This window comes from Melanerpes formicivorus, unplaced genomic scaffold, assembly GCF_026170545.1.
Source record: "Melanerpes formicivorus ecotype bairdi unplaced genomic scaffold, bMelFor1.0.p_v2 SCAF_30, whole genome shotgun sequence".
Taxonomy (NCBI): Eukaryota; Metazoa; Chordata; class Aves; order Piciformes; family Picidae; genus Melanerpes; species Melanerpes formicivorus.
The window spans coordinates 205,178-223,687 of NW_027142382.1; the positions used below are offsets into that span (position 1 = coordinate 205,178).

Below are 18,510 nucleotides of genomic sequence, written 5' to 3' on the forward strand. Positions count from 1 at the left end.
AGCATACTGTAACTGAAAGACTAGAAGCAAAGTTCTTGAGCATGGGAAACTGTCTCTGCTTTGGAGAATCTTTGGGATCACCGAATTATTATTACAATTAATTTCATTTGTGGGCTAGACACTAGATTTCCCCTTTCTTTTAGGACTACAGATTTTCTCTTTGTATCTTTCCCAATGTGCTTTTATTATTTGCATTTTGTTCTAGATATACATAAAAAACCACTTTATTTTGCATAGATGATTGAATTTGGTAAGTAATCAAAAAAATTCTGTATCTTTTAGGTATTAGGTTTACCGTCTTAGAAATTCAGTGTGGGATCTGTAATCAAAACACAGGTTCTTGAACAGAGCTATAAAATGCAACTATTCACACACTTGTGAGCCTACTTGTTATTGCTTTATTTGGGAGATCAGAATGTCATTTGAAGTAATAACATATAACTGAAAATTAAATACTCAGGTATTTCTGGTATCCACTGAAGTGCAAATAAAGCTGTTGTTTGTAAGCAAAGAGCTGTCTTATTTCAACCAGAGGTCTGCTGCTAAACAACCTGCTGAGAGTGACAAAAGATACCCTGATAGTCAGATATTGTCATGATGCTGAAAATAAGGAAAAGTGACATTACAATGCAAGGTAGATCTATAATTGCAGTTTCAGATTTCAAAATCTCTCCAATAGGTCTGGGAAACATATTCTTACCTGAAATAGACTCATGAATTACACACAGGCAAGTTTTGAAACTCAGTGAAAGCAAATGCCAAAAGTAAGCCGTGGTGGGTTGAAATTCTTACCCCAACATTAACTTTACCAGACCAGCTCAGGTGGAAGCAAATGAAAGCTGTATTTACAGGCAAAGCTACAATCTACAATGGAATGCAATGAATATGTACAAAATATACAGGATTTACAATTAACAAAGAGCACGAGAGTCCCCCTGGTCAGAAACCAGGAGAAGCTACCAGCCTCTCCTTCCCTGCCAACCCAGGCACCCCAAGAAGGGGGAGAGAGAGAGCAGAGAAAGTGCTGTTAGACTTAACCAAAACAATGCAGCCAAGGTCAAGTAGAAGCAAGTGAGTATCTCTTCAGAGTGATGGAGTGAGAAAAGAAGGAACTGTTTTGGTATAACCAGTCTTATAGTAGATATCTCTCCAATTAAATTGTTTCGAATTATCATTGGTTTTACTTTTTACACCGAATAGTGATTTATTCACATTTAACTCCTTTTCTGCTCAAGATCTGTGAAAAATTTTAGTGGCATAGCCTAAAACTACCACATAAGTGTTGTGTTTTTTTTTTTTTTTTCTTTTTCAGCAGGACAGGAATGACAATGTTAGGATTAATGCTAACAGGGGAGATAAAAGAGCAACATAGCTGTGGTGTCTAAACTCATTCTCTAGAGATTGCAAAACAGGCTCCAGAAAATTAGTCAGAGATTTTTAAAATGCTTTGTTTTCTAGTTATTTTGAGGGTTCATTCTTTTAAATCAATATGCATGCCACAAAATCAAATCACTCTTCCTCTAAACTATGCTTCCTCTAAATTCTTCCTCTAAATGACAAATGCTGATGAACCTTAACCAATTTAGTATTACAGAGGAATACGCACTGAGAAAAGGAAAAAAAAAAAAGGCAAAACCAAAAAAAGCTAGGATAAAGCCCACATGCTTTATATTTATTTTATATGGAGACTGGGGTCAGAGTGGCTGGAGAGCAGAAAGGGACTGGTTGACAGTAGGCTGACCATGAGCCATCAGTGTGCCCAGGTGTCCAAGAAGACCAATGCCATCCTGGCCTGCATCCAGAAATAATGTGGCCAGCAGGAGCAGGGAAGTCATTGTGCCCTGTCCTCAGCACTGGTTAGGCCACACCTTGAGGACTGTGTCCAGCTCTGGACCCCTCAATTTAAGAAGGACATTGAGATACTTGAACTTCTCCAGAGAAGGGCAATGAGGCTGGTGGGAGGTCTTGAGCACAAACCCTACAAGGAGAGGCTGAGGGAGTTGGGGTTGTTTAGCCTGGAGAAAAGGAGGCTCAGGGGAGACCTTATTGCTCTCTACAACTACCTGAAAGGAGGCTGTGGACAGGTGGGGGTTGGTCTCTTCTCCCTGGCAACCAGCACCAGAACAAGAGGACATGGTCTCAAGCTGCACCAGGGGAAGTTTAGGCTTGAAGTGAGGAAAAAGTTCTTCACAGGAAGAGTGATTGGCCATTGGAATGTGCTGCCCAGGGAGGTGGTGAAGTCACCATCCCGAGAGTTGTTCAAAAAAGGATTGGACTTGGCATTTTGGAGCCATGGTTTAGTTGTCATGAGGTATTAGGTAATATGTTGGACTTGATGATCTCTGATGTCTTTTCCAACCTGCTTGATTCTATGATATGACACTCTTCTTTCTGTCTTGGGAAATTAGATGTTGGCTATCATCAGATTTAGTATTCACTGTGATGGAGACAGCTGTCAGAAGCAACACAGAGTAAATATTTGATGCGGGAATATACTGTGGCTTCTCTGTTAGCAACATTGAATATAAGGCTAACAACAACCAAAAGCATTTTCTTGTCCAGTAAGCATCATCCTGCACCCACATGTACTAAACTAAAAGGGAATTATAAAAATCAAAACACTAAAGGAGTTCCACACCATGAAAGAGGATGCAAGATCTATTCCTCCTATGTGGTTGATGTCTCATCCCACATGATAAATTCCTCATTGTCTCCAACAGAACTTGCTTGGTCCCAGTTTCTGACCCCAAATAGATGAGGTAGAAAATCAGTGCTGAGCCACACCATTTGAGCTCCTCCATGCAGTGCTCAGTCAGCCACCTCTACACTTCCTATTGCAAGAAGTGACTTCATTTCAACTTCCAAAACTCAGCTGGATATAACTACCAATGATATGCTCTACTTGGCTGTAGCATTTCATATACTAGCAATACTACAGTATTTTGTTGTTTTCTGGGAAAACAGTTTTTGCTTTTCATATCCTGCTGCTTGTAACACTTGTAAGAGGACATCCTTGCTATGGAAAATTGGTTGCAAACTTAAAGAGTGTATCTTTCCTTGGCTATACAAAAGTGAGGATATGGTGTTGTCGAGGGTTGACTTTGGGTACATGTCAGGTGCCCCTCAAAACAACTCTATCACTTCTCAGCAGGACAGAGGGGATAAAATATTAAAAAAGGCTTGTGGGCTGAGATAAGGACAAGGAGACCACCCAGCAATTACTGTAATCTGCAAAACAGAGTTGACTCAGGAAAATTAGTGTAATTTTTTGCAAATCAAATCAGGGTAGGAAAATGAGAAATAAAATCCTAAAACACTTTCTTCCCTCCCATCCCTTCTTTACAGGCACAAATGTACTCCAAATTTTGTCTTCCTCCGCTCCACCAGTGACTCAGGGGGAATGGAACAAACGGGAGTTGTAGTCAGTTCATTACATGTAGTCTCTGCCATTCCTTCTTCCTTAAACTCTTTCCATGCTCCATCAGGTTCCCTCCCACAGGAGACAGTGCTTCACAAACTTCACCAGTGTGAGTCCTTCCCAAGGGCAAGAGTTCTTCATGAGCTGCTCCAGTATGGGACACTTCCATCCTTCAGGAGCAGACTGCTCCAGTGTTGGTCCCTTGTGGGTTCACAAGTACTGCCAGCAAGCCTGCTCCAGTGTAGGCTTCTCTCTCCATGGGTCCATGGTTCCTGCCAGATGCCGGCTCCAGTATGGACTTCACACAGAAGTGGCAGCCTCCTTTAGGCATTTACTTGCTTCAGCATGGAGTATTCCACAGGCTGCAAGTGGATATCTGCTCCACCATGGATCTCCAAGGGCAGCAGGGGCACATCCTGCCTCACCATGGTCTTCACCACAGGCTGCAGTGGAATCTCTACTCCAGCACCTTGAACACTGTCTCCATGTCCTTTTTGATGTCTGTGGATTTGTTTGTCTCACTTATTCTCGCTTCTATGGTGAAAAGCAGCATTTATTCTAATGATTGAAAGCACAGAATATACACTTCTAAGTGTATAGTTAATTAGCAATTAGTGGAGTCAATAGATACCTAAAAAAAATATAATCTTCTTAGATTATAGATAAATGAGATGCAATAAAAAAGTAGCAACCTAAATATTCATTTGCCAGAAGGATTTAAACATCTTGCACTGGACCTGTTTCAAGTTATTGAGCACGACCCTCAAAAACTCTATTTCAGTAACTTTGTATAACAGTAACTTTGTAGAAGTTGTCCTGGTCTCTCTGGTAAATAATTAGCATTTTAAAACTGATTAAATAAATATTTATATAACAGATTAGAAAGGGTTTCAAGGACTTATTACTGGCTTGCTTTGTTTTAAATAGGATGGAATGGCTCTGATCTAATCTCCTGGGCAAAGAATGCATTTTACAACTTTCAATTAAAAATGAGAGAAGTGGAAATTCTTTTAAAGAAGTGCTTAAATACCATCAAGGATTTAATTCAAAAGTGACAGAAACATCAGACATTAAAAAAAAAAAAAACAAACCAAGCAAAAAATCACAAAACATCAAACCCAGAAAGCTATTCCACTCTCAATTTCTGTTTTCTTGCTAAGGTAAAATGCCAGTTGCTGGAGGATCCCTTGAGAGCTTGTCCTGTGGGACTGAGAAATGAGGTCTGTCCTTCAAACTTATGTGGACAACTTTACAAAAATTATTTGGGTCTCAGGCTGAATTAGCTTTAAGCAGACACACTTGAAGATGTGCTATCTAATATGCTTCATGTATCAGCAGAATTGGGGGCAGAAATTATACTGTTAAAGTATCATGTGGAAAGAGAGCTTTTGCTCCTGGAGAGATGATGCTCACAAACCTCCCCCTAGTCCTATCATTATCTGACACCCTAGAAAGTCCCTCACCAGCTTTATTGTAGGCTCCCTTTAGGTACTGGAAGGCCACAATAAGGTCACCTTGGAGCATTCTCCTCTCCAGACCGAATAGTCCCAACTCTCTCAGTCTGTCCTCATAGGAGAGGTGCTCCAGCCCTCTGATCATCCACATGGCCCTTCTCTGGACACGCTGCAGCACATCCAGATCCTTCCTGTAATAGGGGCTCCAGAACTGGACACAGTACTCCGGGTGGGGTCTCACCAGAGCAGAGTCAAAGGGGAGAATCACCTCCCTCAACCTGCTGGCTATGCTTCTCTTGATGCAGCCCAGGATGTGATTGGCTTTCTGGGCTGCAAGTGCACACTGGTGGCTCGTGGTGAGCTTCTCATCCACCAACACTCCCAAGTCCTTTTCTTCAGGGCTGCTCTCAATCCCTTTATATTTGTCCTTCTACTATTCTTGATACTAGTCTTTATACTAGTCTTAATTAAAGAAACAGCAAACAAAATGTTATTATCCTCCTGACTTCTATTTGCAGGCTTCTACTTGCAAGTGATTTGATTGTAGGAGAGAGACACCTTCATCTTCTTCTCAGAACTACAAATGAATTTACAGTGGGCGTGAAATAATTTTACCTTCCCTTCCTTCAACTGAGAAATAGGTTCTGGGAAAATACTTTCTTTGAGTTCCTTGCTTTCTTAAAATACTTTGTAAGGTATGTCCACTGTGGAAAATAAGTTGCAAAGCTGTGAGGTAGAAGAGTAAATTTCCTCTATTAGTTATGACAATAACACCATGGAAGATGACCAGACAAGTCAAAAAAAGGCTTGGTACTTGCTTCAGATAATTCTTAGAAGATGTCTGTGAATAGAAATAAAGGAAAGTCTTTTAAATACTACACTAAGACAAATACTACTGGCCCTGAAGTACTTACTATAACCCACCTGGATGTGTTCCTGTGTGATCTGCTCTAGGTGAACCTGCTCTGGCAGGGGGGTTGGACTAGATTTTTTTTTGAGGTCCCTTCATTTGCTTATGAGTTGATCTGGCAAAGTTAATGTTGGGGGGGAAACTTCAACCCACCACACCTTCCAACCCCTAACATTCTGTGATTCTGTGATAAGGAGCCAAAGTGCTACTTTTCTTAAATCCAGATAATTTTTGTTCTTATTTGTCTCTTAGACATAGTGTTCCACACCATCACATTCTGAGTCACAGGATCACAGGTTCACAGGATGTTAGGGATTGGAAATGATGTCCGAAGATCATCGAGTCCAACCCCCCTGCCAGAACAGGGCCATAGAATCTAGCGCAGGTTGCACAGGAATGCATTCAGATGGGTCATGAAAGTCTCCAAGAAGGAGACTCCACCATCCCCCTGGGGAGCCTGTTCCAGTGCTCTGTGACCCTCACAGTAAAGAAGTTCCTCCTCATGTCCAGGTGGAACCTCTTGTGCTGTAGTTTATGTCCATTAGCCCTTGTCCTATCACAGGGTGCAAGTGAGCAGAGACTGTCCTCTCTCTCATGAAACCCAGTCCTTGAATATTTAGAAAGATTTATTAAATCCCCTCTCAGTCTTCTCTTCTCCAGACTAAAAAGCCCCAAGTCTCTCAGTCTCTTCTCAAAGGGCAGTGTTCCAGTCCCTTAATCATCCTGGTAGCTCTCCATTGGACTCTCTCAAGTAGATCCCTGTCCCTCTTGAACTGGGGAGCCCAAAACTGGATGCAATATTCCAGGTGTGGTCTCCCCAGTCCATGAAAGTACTCTTACATAGCATCCCATTCTGAGGGGACACTAATGTGGGGAATGGAATTTCAACCCACCACAATGACTGCAAGGCTGTTTGCTTCAAGGAAAGCAACTCCAAATGGCTTTGTAGCAGGACTCCACTTATACCCTAAGTGCATTGTGGTTAGTTGTAACTCTTTGAAAAGCCAAGCCCACACTAAAACAGGGTAAAAGCCTAGGCACAGAGATGTCAGTTTATGTCTGGGTGGTGCCAAACTGATCTTTATCAACCTCCAGCAAGCCTCAACTTTTTGTTAGGTGTCTGTCAGGCTTTTGTGCTTGTGAGGGCACTTGCACCTGCCACAGCACACTATTCAACTTCTTTTTTCATTTGCCTCCTGAACTTTCAATAATAGTCTCTTCTATTTCAAAATGCTGCCTGCTCTTGAAATCAGATAAAGGAGTCTGTACTTAGCTGCCACTTTCTCTCCATTTCTTAAAGGTAGGCACTACAATTCCAGTTCTTTAGCCAAGAAGTACAGTTATTGACTTTATAAACATATTAATAAAAATTCTCACTCTTTGACCTAGATTTAATGTGCAGGCTTTTTCAGCCTCTGGGATGGATATGCCCAAATTGAGTTTTACTTCAGTTTTGGATTGAGTAACTCCATTCGCCTATGGTGTTTCCCATTATCTTCTAGGATAGTTGTTTAGTCATCTTCATCAGTCATAGCAGAAAAAAAAAAAAGGAAAGCTTTGATTGGATTCAGGCCAACACTGCCTTTAAGCTTTCCTCTGTCCTTACTGTGTAGCGTGGGTAGGAATGTAAGTGGGATGCCTTTTCTTGTTCTTGTTTATTTGACTGGTTTTGTGATGCAAGTTCATTTGCAAGTTCTAACTCATCTTGATGTTTGTCATTGATGATTTTATCTAACCATAATGACCTCTAAATTCCCTTTGCAATATCTCCTTTCCCCCCCATTCCTTTGTTTTTGTTGCTGTTTGTTTGGTTTTGTGTTTTGTTTTTTTTTAGGACAAGATTTTCCCAGTGAGTCTACTGCTCTTATACTTTTTTCCACATATGTTTTCACAAACCTGCCTCACTTTGGTCACCTTGAAATTAACAAACTGAACAGTGACTGGACATGTTCTTTGGCCCTGGGGCCAGCTGGTGCATTGGTACTATTAAACCCTCTTGGCATCAAAAAGAAGTGCCTCATCCAAATTGTCTATTAGGAAAGTCATGCGGACTTGCTCAGGTGCTGACAAGGAAAGCCCTTGATGGTCCAGAGGCAAATTATGCCAGAGACCCTCTTAACAATGTGAGAATTAGATAATAAAACACCGCAGGCACCATTTAATTAACTGTGTATATGAGTCACTGTGTTCCTCAGCTCTCTCTCTACATTCACTGCAAACGAGGGCAGAAAGCTGTTAATTCTCAGAATCTTGTAATGAGTTTTAGACATTTTGGAAAATATCTTAAAGCTTAAAAACTCAGGAAAAAAAAAAAAAGTATTTTTGGATAATTTTACCACACTTTTAAGGGAAAAAAATAATGTCCATTTTTTATGATTTCATTGAATGTCTGGAAAATTCTAAAGCATACTAAAGGTTTAGAGACCTGAAATATTCTCCTATTTAAATCATAGAATCATGGAATCAACCAGGCTGGAAAAGACCTCAGAGATCATCAAGACCAACCTGTTACCTAATACCTAACACCTCATGACAACTAAAACATGGCTTCAAGTGTCACATCCAATCCTTTTTTGAACACCTCCAATATTAAATGTCTTGTAAATTTTATGAGAGCATGTAATTTACAGCTTTGAATACTTGAGACTGTAGACAACTTGAGACTACTGACTTCACACAACTTCCACATTGCCAAACATTGTTGGGTCAAACACTGATTTCCCATGAGTTCCTAGACAGTCAACATACCTTGAACATAGTGTCAAGTACAAAGAACACATTGTCTTCTGCCCCCAAACAGGTAGCAAGGAATTTGGAACTGCTTAGAGAATCCTTGGCACTCTCCTTATTTATATTTGAAGGAAAGAAATAATGTTATAGGCAGAAAGTATACAGAAAGTAGAAGCCTTGAGCTCAACAGCATGGTATTGATAGGCTGTTTTTTAATTTTAATTCACCAGTGAGGAAAGGAAAAATATCACTTACTACATACCGTGATGATCTTGAAGGTCTCTTCCAACCTGGTATTATTATTATTATTATTATTATTATTATTATTATTATTATTATTATTATTAAAACAAAACTTTTGATAAATGATATATAGGCTCAAGGTGAGGAGAAAGTTCTTCACTGAGAGAGTCGTTAGTCATTGGAATGTGCTGCCCAGGGAGGTGGTGGAGTCACCATCCCTGGAGGTGTTCAAGAGGGGATTGGACGTGGAACTTGGTGCCATGGTTTAGTCATGAGGTCTGTGGTGACAGGTTGAACTTGATGATCTTTGAGGTCTCTTCCAACCTTGGTGATTCTGTGATTCTGATATTCTGAACTCTATACCAAAAAAATCCCCAAACCAAACCAAACCAGATGTTTTCAGTAGTTTCATGTGATTTTCAATCAAACTACCCACCTTATGAGAAGAAACTGAGGGAGCTGGGGCTCTTCAGCTTGGAGAAAGGAGAATAAGGGGTGACCTCATTAATGTTTGTAAATATGTAAAAAGTGAACACCAAGAGGATGGAGCCAGGCTCTGCTTGGTGGTTCCCAGTGATAGGACAAGGGGCAATGGGTGGAAACTGAGGCATAGGAAGTTCCATGGAAACATGAGGAAAGTTTTTTTGCTGTGAGGGTGCCAGAACACTGGAACAGGCTGCCCAGGGGGATTGTGGAATCTCCCTCTCTGCAGATATTCAAAGCCTTCCTGGATGCATTCCTGTGTGACATGGTCTAGGTGATCCTGGTCTGGCAGGGGAGTTGGACTGGATGATCTTCCAATGTCACTTCCAGCCCTAACATTCTGTGATTCTGTGATTCTGTGTAATTTAACTATAATCTTCAGCTTTTACAGAGAAAGGTGAACTGGTTCATGAATAAACACATTTGCTTCTCAAAGTCTGCAGCATCTTCTAAGGTGAAATTTCCAGTTGTGGCAGGTTATAGATTAACTGAAAGCATAAAACAGCAACAGAAGTAGAGATTTGGAAATGTGCTTTACATAAGTTTGAAAGAACAGCCAACTAGAAAAAAAAAATAAATACAAAGCAAAGCATGAGACTCAGATTGGAACAATAATGTAATATGAGAAAAAGAGAGAAAAAAATGGTACATAATAGTAAATTTGCACTTTCTCTTTCAAACAACAGTCAATAAGGTTTTGGGGACTTTAGGTTTTTCTTTTTGTGTTTCCTGTTTGTTTGTTATGTTGTCTTTATGTGTATTTACCAAGGAAAATAGGATCACTCTGGTTGGAAGGGACCTCTAAAGTTTCTCTAGTTCCACCCCCTCACAGCCAATAGGGGCATCCTCAACTAGATCAGGTCACCCAGAGCGCTGGTGAGCCTCACCTTGAATATCTCCAGGGATGGGGCCCCGACCACCTCTCTGGGCAGCCTCTTCCAGTGCTCAACCACACTCATGGTGAAGAACTTTTTCCTAACATCCAATCCAAATCTCCTCTAATTTCAAGCCATTTCACCTCAACCCATCACTTCTGGCCTTTGTAAATAGTGACAATTTACAGAGGCTCAGTGCTTATATAGTCAGCATTATGTAAAAAGATGATTGATCTTCTTGAGAAAGAACAAAATGTGCCTACTGTGGTTACCTAGGTTTTATATTGATGAAATAATCACAGCCAAAAAGAGAGGTCTCGAGCACAAGTCCTATGAGAAGACGCTGAGGTAGTTGGTGGTGTTTAGCCTGGAGAAGAGGAGGCTCAGGAGAGACCTTATTGATCTCTACAGTTTTCTGAAAGGAGGTTGCAGACAGGTGGGAGTCGGTCTCTTCTCCCAGGCAACCAGTGGCAGAACAAGAGGACACAGTCTCAAGCTGTCTCAAGTTTAGGCTGGAGGTGAGGAGAAAATTCTTCCCAGAAAGAGTAATTTGCCATTGGAATGTGCTGCCCAGGGAGGTGGTGGAGTCACTGTCCCTGGAGGTGTTCAAAAAAGTTTTGGACATGGCACTTGAAGCCATGGTTTACTTGTCAGGAGGTATTAGGTAATAGGTTGGACTTGATGATCTCTGAAGTCTTTTCCAACCTGGTGGATTCTATGATTCTATGAACTGCTCAGTGCTTGCTTGGCAAAATGTGTGCACAGATCACTCAACTTTATGTTGACATGCTTCTTCTGGATGAATCACCTTCCGTTATCTAATTTCCTTTTAGATTAAGCCTATACCCAAAAGTTTAGAATTCATTTATTTGTTCTTTGTGGCTATGCTTGTTGTCTTTCCACACAGGTGGAATTACATTTCTTGTTTATAAAGTGTACCAATGACAAGCAAATGACCGCAGCAATCTAACAGAATCAGGAAATCTAAAGTGAAGGCACCTAATATGTCCTTGCCACCTGTCACTATATTAAACTACATTAAAAGAGGGCAAGAAGATGGCACCACAGTGAGGATTATGGATGAAGTGTCAGGCATTATTTTAAATCTTCTTATCTTCTGTCAACTTAAATCAAATTCTGGAAATGTACTGATGTGGAGAATAAGGAGGTGGCTCTGCAAACTGCCTTAATTAGAGACATTTCCTTTTTCCTCTGAAGCAGCATCATTTGTAATACTCATTCAGAGTAATATCTGTTAAATGTGGTAACAAATGCAAGGTTTTACCAGTTCTACTGTTATCAGTCCTGCAGAGCCAGCTACAGCTGTATGGAAGTGGAGGCTGCAGAAATAACCAAACTAACACTGACTGGAGTCTAAGGCAATTTGAAGCAATGATCCAATTTAGTGATGTCTTCGGGTCATCTAGGCGCCACAGCTGACATAGAATGAAGGTAATGCAACTACACAGCTGTCACCAAGGGAATGAGGAAATCAGTGGGGTTGCAGAAACATACACAAGGGTATGATTTTCACCTGGAGAACATTAACTAAAAAGACTGAAGGAGGAAGTCATAAAAGATGGGTTTTGATACTTCAAGTTGGATGGAGATGAAAAACAAAAGTGTAGTTTTGTTAGCACGGTGTGCCCATCACTGGATCTTTCACTGTCAGGGTCACTGCCAGCTGTCAAAATGCATCATACCCTTACAAAGGAATTTGAGGCTGCTCAAGAGAAGTTATTCTCAGAGTGAGGGTTGACAACACACTGCCCACCTTTATGGTACACAGTTACCTAGCGACATTCACAGACTCCTAAGGGTTTGTGTTCTTTGCACCATGCAGGAAGAAATCCTTGTGTTTAAGAAGGTGAATCACAGAAAATAACACATGGAGCAATGATCATCTGTGCCAGAGGATACAAAGTGATGAGAACAAACACACAGAATAAAGTGTACCTTTCTTTAAGAGTTAGACATTTCCCTCTAGGCCAGCACAAGTTGTCTGTCCCCAGTAGAAATTCAGCTTCTGAGGTGAGTGTCTATGAAAAACCTTACCCAAACTCAGATTGGTTCCTCTTCCATTCCTACCTAGGGCAATGGGATTGATTTAAGCATTATAATGTAAGGATATCTGATGCAGGAAAAATCCCTTCCATTGAAGCTGTTTCAATTCATCCCCATGAGGGTGGTGAGACATTGGAACAGGCTGGCCAGGGGAGGTGGTAGAAGCCTCATCCCTGGGGGCTTTTAAGGCCAGGCTGGATGTGGCTCTGAGCAACCTGATCTAATGTGAGGCGTCCCTGGCCATGGCAGGGGGGGTTGGAACTAGATGATCCTTGAAGTCCCTTCCAACCCTAACAATTCTATGATTCTATGACTTCATATACAGTAAGTAGAGATTTTGTAGATGAAAAAAGATATTAAGAAAAAAAAGCATAAGAAAAAATATTTTTTATCCTATGTGTAAGGAGCTTGTTTATGAAGATAAGGTCTACATTCATATTCCCTCTCCATTCATTTAATTCCTGACCTGCTTAAAGTTTGCAGATTCAGACTTTCCAGCAAATTAACTATTTTTTTTTTTTTTTCCAAGCACTGTGGGTCAGCCAAAGGCATTGATTCCAGAAAATACTGGGATATTTTTCAATTAATTTATCCTTCCTTTTGGTTTGTAGATGAATTTATATATATATATATATTTTTTTTTTTAATGTATTTCAATTTTCAGTCATGTTGTTTCACAGGAAAATATGCATCTCACAGAATGACAGAATTAACCGGGTTGGAAAAGACCTTTGAGATCATCAAGTCCAACCTATCACCCAACACCACCTAATCATCAACTAAACCATGGCGCTAAGTGCCTCACCCCGGCTCTCCTTTTAAACATTTCCAGGGATGGTGACTCTACCACCTGCCCAGGCAGCCCATTCCAATGGCCAATCACTCTTACTGTGAAGAATTTCTTCCTTTTCCAAAACTATTAAGTAAATAAGTAAAGTTTATCTCTATAAGACAAGATAATAAATACTGATAATTTTCTCACCCATCCCCCATATTGGTGTTTGATGATTAAAATGCTTAGATACAACTTCTCTAGTGTTTTGACACCATATTATTGTTGAGTTTCCAGAAGTCCCTCATGATTTCATTGTAAATCCATGCAACATAAGCCTGAATGGGACAAACTATGAGATTGATATCTGAGAAAACTTCCACATGCAAAGATATCAGCAGAAGATGAGGATACAGAAAATCCCATGGGTGGGATTTTTTGACTCTTGAGAAGCATATCTGAGGATCTGTCTCGAACAGGAGAGATTTCTTACAGCCTTGATTAAAGGTTAGAATCTCTCCAGAGTCTCCTTTGCACATGCTAGTTTATTGTGCTTTCCTCCATTTAATTTATTTGTTGTTGTGTAAAGGTAGAGAGTTTTCATAGTATTGCAACAAATGCATTTGTTCATTAATCTACTGGCTGAGCTCCAGTTGTTGAGGCAGTGAAAGGAAAGTTTTACTTAGATTACTTACCTTTAAGAATGCTCCACACACATTAATAAAAAGCTTTTTTTCTTTTCTCTCCTTGTCTGTTCGATCTGTCTTTTCCTTTAATGCCTCAGAATCTTCTGCCAGATCTTTTGTTTGGGTAAAACTGAGTGGCTAGGGTTTAATATTTCAGACTTTTTTTTTGCCTTGCTGAATTTCCTGAAAGATTACAGAGTTAAAAAAAGGGTAAAAAGTATGCCCAACAGGAACAATGAATTTATAATTATATGATAGGGATTATAATGCAACCAAGCACAAGAGGTGATGTATTAAAGTCGTTATTTGTCATTTATTGTGAACCTGATACCTATTTTAATGGACTTCTCCTTGTCATTATGTTCAGATACATAGAGAAAACACAGCAATCAAAACTTACTAGAGAGTACCATAGTATGGGTGACAGAAGCACTAAAGGAAACTAAAGCAAGGATTGTAAGAATAGGACAAAAAAATGTGCTTACTTTTATTATGTCTTCTGAAAACCCTCTTCTTTTTATCTCTCCTTAGCTTCTTGCTGTTTTGCATAGTACCATGTTGACACCAATGATGATGACTCTACTAGTCCCAAAAATAGAGAACTGAGAGTCACATAAAATCTGCATTCAGACTTAAGTTTCTCAAGTTAGATTTTGCATACCTTTAGTACATTGCCTTGCAAATGCAAGCAAGCTCAGATCTGACAGCTACATAGTGTGCATAAGGCACAGAGATTTCAGCAATGTTTACAGCAAGCATAGAACTCCTCAGTTGTAGCTCTCTGGGTTCTACTGGGTGCAGAACACTTGACATGCCTTGCAAAGACATAGCTTGTTATAGTATGAATATGAAAGACAAAATCCAAGAGTACAAAATAGCAGTGCTGATTTGAGCAAACTAAAGCATTGTAAGCGTGAAATGATCATTCGATAGGTGTCTAAATATTAAACTGTTAAGTAGCTTTTAAGTAACATTATGTATGAACACATAATTTCTTGGTAGATTAAATCTAAAAATGTATGCACACTTTTTTTTTTTTAATTTTTTTTTTTTTTGATCTTCATGGATGCACATTCAGTCTCAGCATCCACATTTCCTCTTCTCTCTGATGGTTCTTGCTCCAGCTGTGATGAATATGAACACACCTCCCAGGAGCACACTTGGCATTGGAGTCTGCCAACTAGGATGGTCAGAACAAAGTTTCACAAGAGTCTGTGTGCTTTGAAGGTAACTCAAAGGAGACTGTCATTGAGAATTGGATTCATTCCTTTTTCAGATAGATGGTATGTTTTTCCTACAACACTGATCTGTCCTTTGTTTCCCTCTTCTTATTCTATACCTGACAATGTCACCTGCTTGTCCACAAGAAAAAGACATTTTGGTAACAGAGAGTGACTCTCAAGCTATCATAAAGCATAGCTTAACTCAGCTGGAGTTGTTTAGCTTGGAGAAGAGGAGGCTCAGGGGAGACCTTATTGCTCTCTACAGCTACCTGAAAGGAGGTTGTAGACAGGTCGGAATTGGTCTCTTCTCCCAGGTAACTAGCAACAGAACAAGAGGACACAGTCTCAAGCGGTGCCAGGGGAAGTTTAGGCTCAAGGGGAGGAGAAAGTTCTTCCCAGAAAGACTAATTGGCTATTGGAATGTGCTGCCCAGGGAATTAGTGGAGTCCCTGTCCCTGGAGGTGTTCAAAAAAAGGTTTGGATGTGACACTTGAAGCCATGGTTTAGTTGTCAGGAGGTGTTAGGTATTGGGTAATAGGTTGGACTTGATGATCTCTGAGGTCTTTTCCAACTTGGTTGATTCTATGATTCTATGATACGCAGTATAAACAAAGCCATAGGTTCTTTCTGTGATCATTTCTATGCTCACATGAATGATCAGTACATTGTGTTTCTGAAGCATCTTTAATACATTGTCTCAAACCAATTTGTCATCAATTATCAAATTACAGCACATACGTGACCTAAGTAACTTTTAGTAGTCCTACTCAAATGAACACCAAACTTCATGGGTTTGGAGTTTACTTAGAGACAAAAATTGTTTGGATTGGCTAGTTTTTTGGACACCATGCAATATAAAGTTGGCATTTCCCAACTTACCCTTTCAAACTTAAAAGGAGCACACTTATAACTGATATTTACAATGACATTCTAGTGTGTACATGTTATCACATTTGATTTATTTTGATAGTGAACCAAGCTCATAGCAAATCACAAGTGAATGCAAGTAGGTCATGAAAGAGAAAATGGAAGTTGACATAATAGGACTAGCAAAGGGGATATATTAGCCATAAAAAGAAATTTTAGTATTTGCTTCTTCATTTGAGTTGTGGTCTGTTCAGCTTGTCTTCCCAAAGCAAAAAGTTTCCTTACAGAACAGGTGTTTCATCCCTCTGATTATTTCTGTGGTCCTTCTCTGGATCTGCTCTAACAGGTCTATGTCTTTCTTGTGCCAGACACAGTATTCCAAGTGGGATCGCACCAGAGCAGAGTAGAGGGGGAGAAATACCTCTCTCAATAGGCTGGCCGTGCTTCTTTTGATATAGCACAGAATATTGTTGGCCTTCTGGGCTGCAGTGCTCATTACTGTCTCATGTTCAGCTTTTCATCCACCATTATCCAAAATTTCTTCTCTGCAATCATTCTAATACTTCAGATTTCATGGTGAACTATGTCTGGCTACCTGACTTGTGTACCACATGAAATCCTTTAATATAAATGTCCTTTAAACGATATTCCAGTGGCTTCTGTGAGAGTTTGTTATGCTTTAGTAAAAAAAAAAAAAAAAAACCTGTTGCATTCTTTGTTGCTTATTTTAGTGTTTAAAAAAATGACCTCTAATCTAAAATTATATGTACAGAGTGATTGAAGTGGCTTTCTCTTGTCTTTCACTCTCTGAACAGTTTGTAGTTTTATGAAAGTGAAACCTGCCTTACCCACAAATTACATTTGTGGTTTTACTCTTCATTATTCCTCAGAATTAAAGCATCATTAGCTATCACAAACAGTAAACAATTGCTTCTGTGTATTGATTGCACCACAATATGTTACTATTAACTAAATGAGCACATTAAAGCTCATATCCCTAGTGTAATTATGGCCTAGTCTGCTGAATGGTAGCTTTCCAAAAGCTATTTGTGTGGTTCATGGCTAAGTGATTGATCACACATGCCTTACCTATTAAGAAAATGCAATGACACTATACTAAAAACAAGTTTCTTGCTAAATACACCTGCAGTTTTCATGTTAAGAAAAGGTTTCCTTCTACTTTTCATATATAACTGTCTCTAGAGACAAAATGATAACAACTTTGTCATGAATCAGTTCTAGGACATCCAGGAAACTGGGAATATACACCAGAGCTCCTCAGCAAAGGCAGTACGGCCCCAGGGCCTGTGCCCGAGGGGCTGATCCGGCTCTACAGCATGCAGTTCTGCCCCTACATCCAGCAGACGCGCCTCCTCCTCTGCACCAAGGGCATCAGTCATGAAGTAATCAACATCAATCTGAAGAGCAAGCCAGACTGATTCTTTGAGAAGAATCCCCTTGGGCTGGTTCCTGTTCTGGAGACCAGTAAGGGCCAGCTGATCTGTGAGTCTGCAATCACTTGCAAATATTTGGATGAAGCATTTCCAGGGAAGTTGCTGCCTTCGGACCCATATGAGCGAGCCTATCACAGGATGCTGTTGGAACAGTTCTCGAAGCTACAACCCATACTTTTCAAGTATTTTATGGCAGTCAAAGATGGATAGGATGCCACAGCACTGAACACAGAGATTACTGAAAAGCTTGGCAAACTAGAATAGGTTCTGTGCAAATGCAGCATTTGCCTGGGGAGTAGCATTTGGAAGTTTAATTAAATTTTTAATCAGAAAAAGGCCTTTTCAACATTTCTGGAGCCCCTATTACAAGAAAGATATGGACATGCTGAAACCTGACTGGAAAAAGGGCCACAAGGATGATCAGAGGGCTGGAGCAACTCTCTTATGGAAATAGACGGAGAGAGAGTTGAGGCTGTTCAGTCTGGAGAGTAAAGGCTCCAAGGAGACCTTATTGTAGCCTTCCAGTATCCTAAGGGAGGCTACAAGAAAGCTGGGGAGGGACTCTTTAGGGTGTCAGGTAATGATAGGACTAGGGGGAATGGAGCAAAATTAGAAGTGGGTAGATTCAGATTGGATATTAGGAAGAAGTTCTTCCCCATGAGGGTGGTGAGACACTGGAAGAGGTTGCCCAGAGAGGTGGTGGAAGCCTCATCCCTGGAAGTTTTTAAGGCCAGGCTGGATGTGGCTCTGAGTAGCCTGGTTTAGTGAGTTGTCACTACCCATGGCAGGAGGGTTCGAACTCTATGATCCTTGAGGTCCCTTTCATCCGTGACAATTCTATGCTTCTATAACTCTATGATCTCCCATGGTCTGTCTTTATTCTGTTTAATTTATTTTTTTGGGTTGGTTTTTTTTCCTCAGGCTCCATGTTATATATCTAACTCAAATGACATTCTGCTTCTTATATCAGATTTCTTCATTTGACACCTGTTTGATGATTTCACCAAAGTTTTGAGAGAACAGAGAGAGCAGATAGCGTTAGCTTTTCAACAGTTCACAAAGGAAAAACCTTTCCTTGAGTGTCTGGCAGTTTTGTCCCAGATTGCCTTGCTACTCCTAGCATTTGTCCTGCTGATAAAGAAAAAAAGAATATAAGAATATACCCTAACTTTCTGCATTAGTAATTTGTTCAGTAAGAAAGGGATGGTTTCTACATCTGTTTACCTATCAAGGACCGTATTTCAACATCTGGATATGTTTCAGTATTATGCTTGTAATTACAGGTGTTAGCTGAAGTCTCAAAATCTCCTGTGATAATCCCAGTGAGCAGA

The 18,510-nt window shown here is 40.2% G+C and overlaps 1 pseudogene; it reads left to right on the forward strand.

The window, feature by feature from the left end:
* Positions 1-237: 237 nt before the first annotated feature.
* LOC137449599 (glutathione S-transferase omega-1 pseudogene) lies at positions 238-17,389 on the forward strand (annotated as a pseudogene).
* Positions 17,390-18,510: the final 1,121 nt, after the last annotated feature.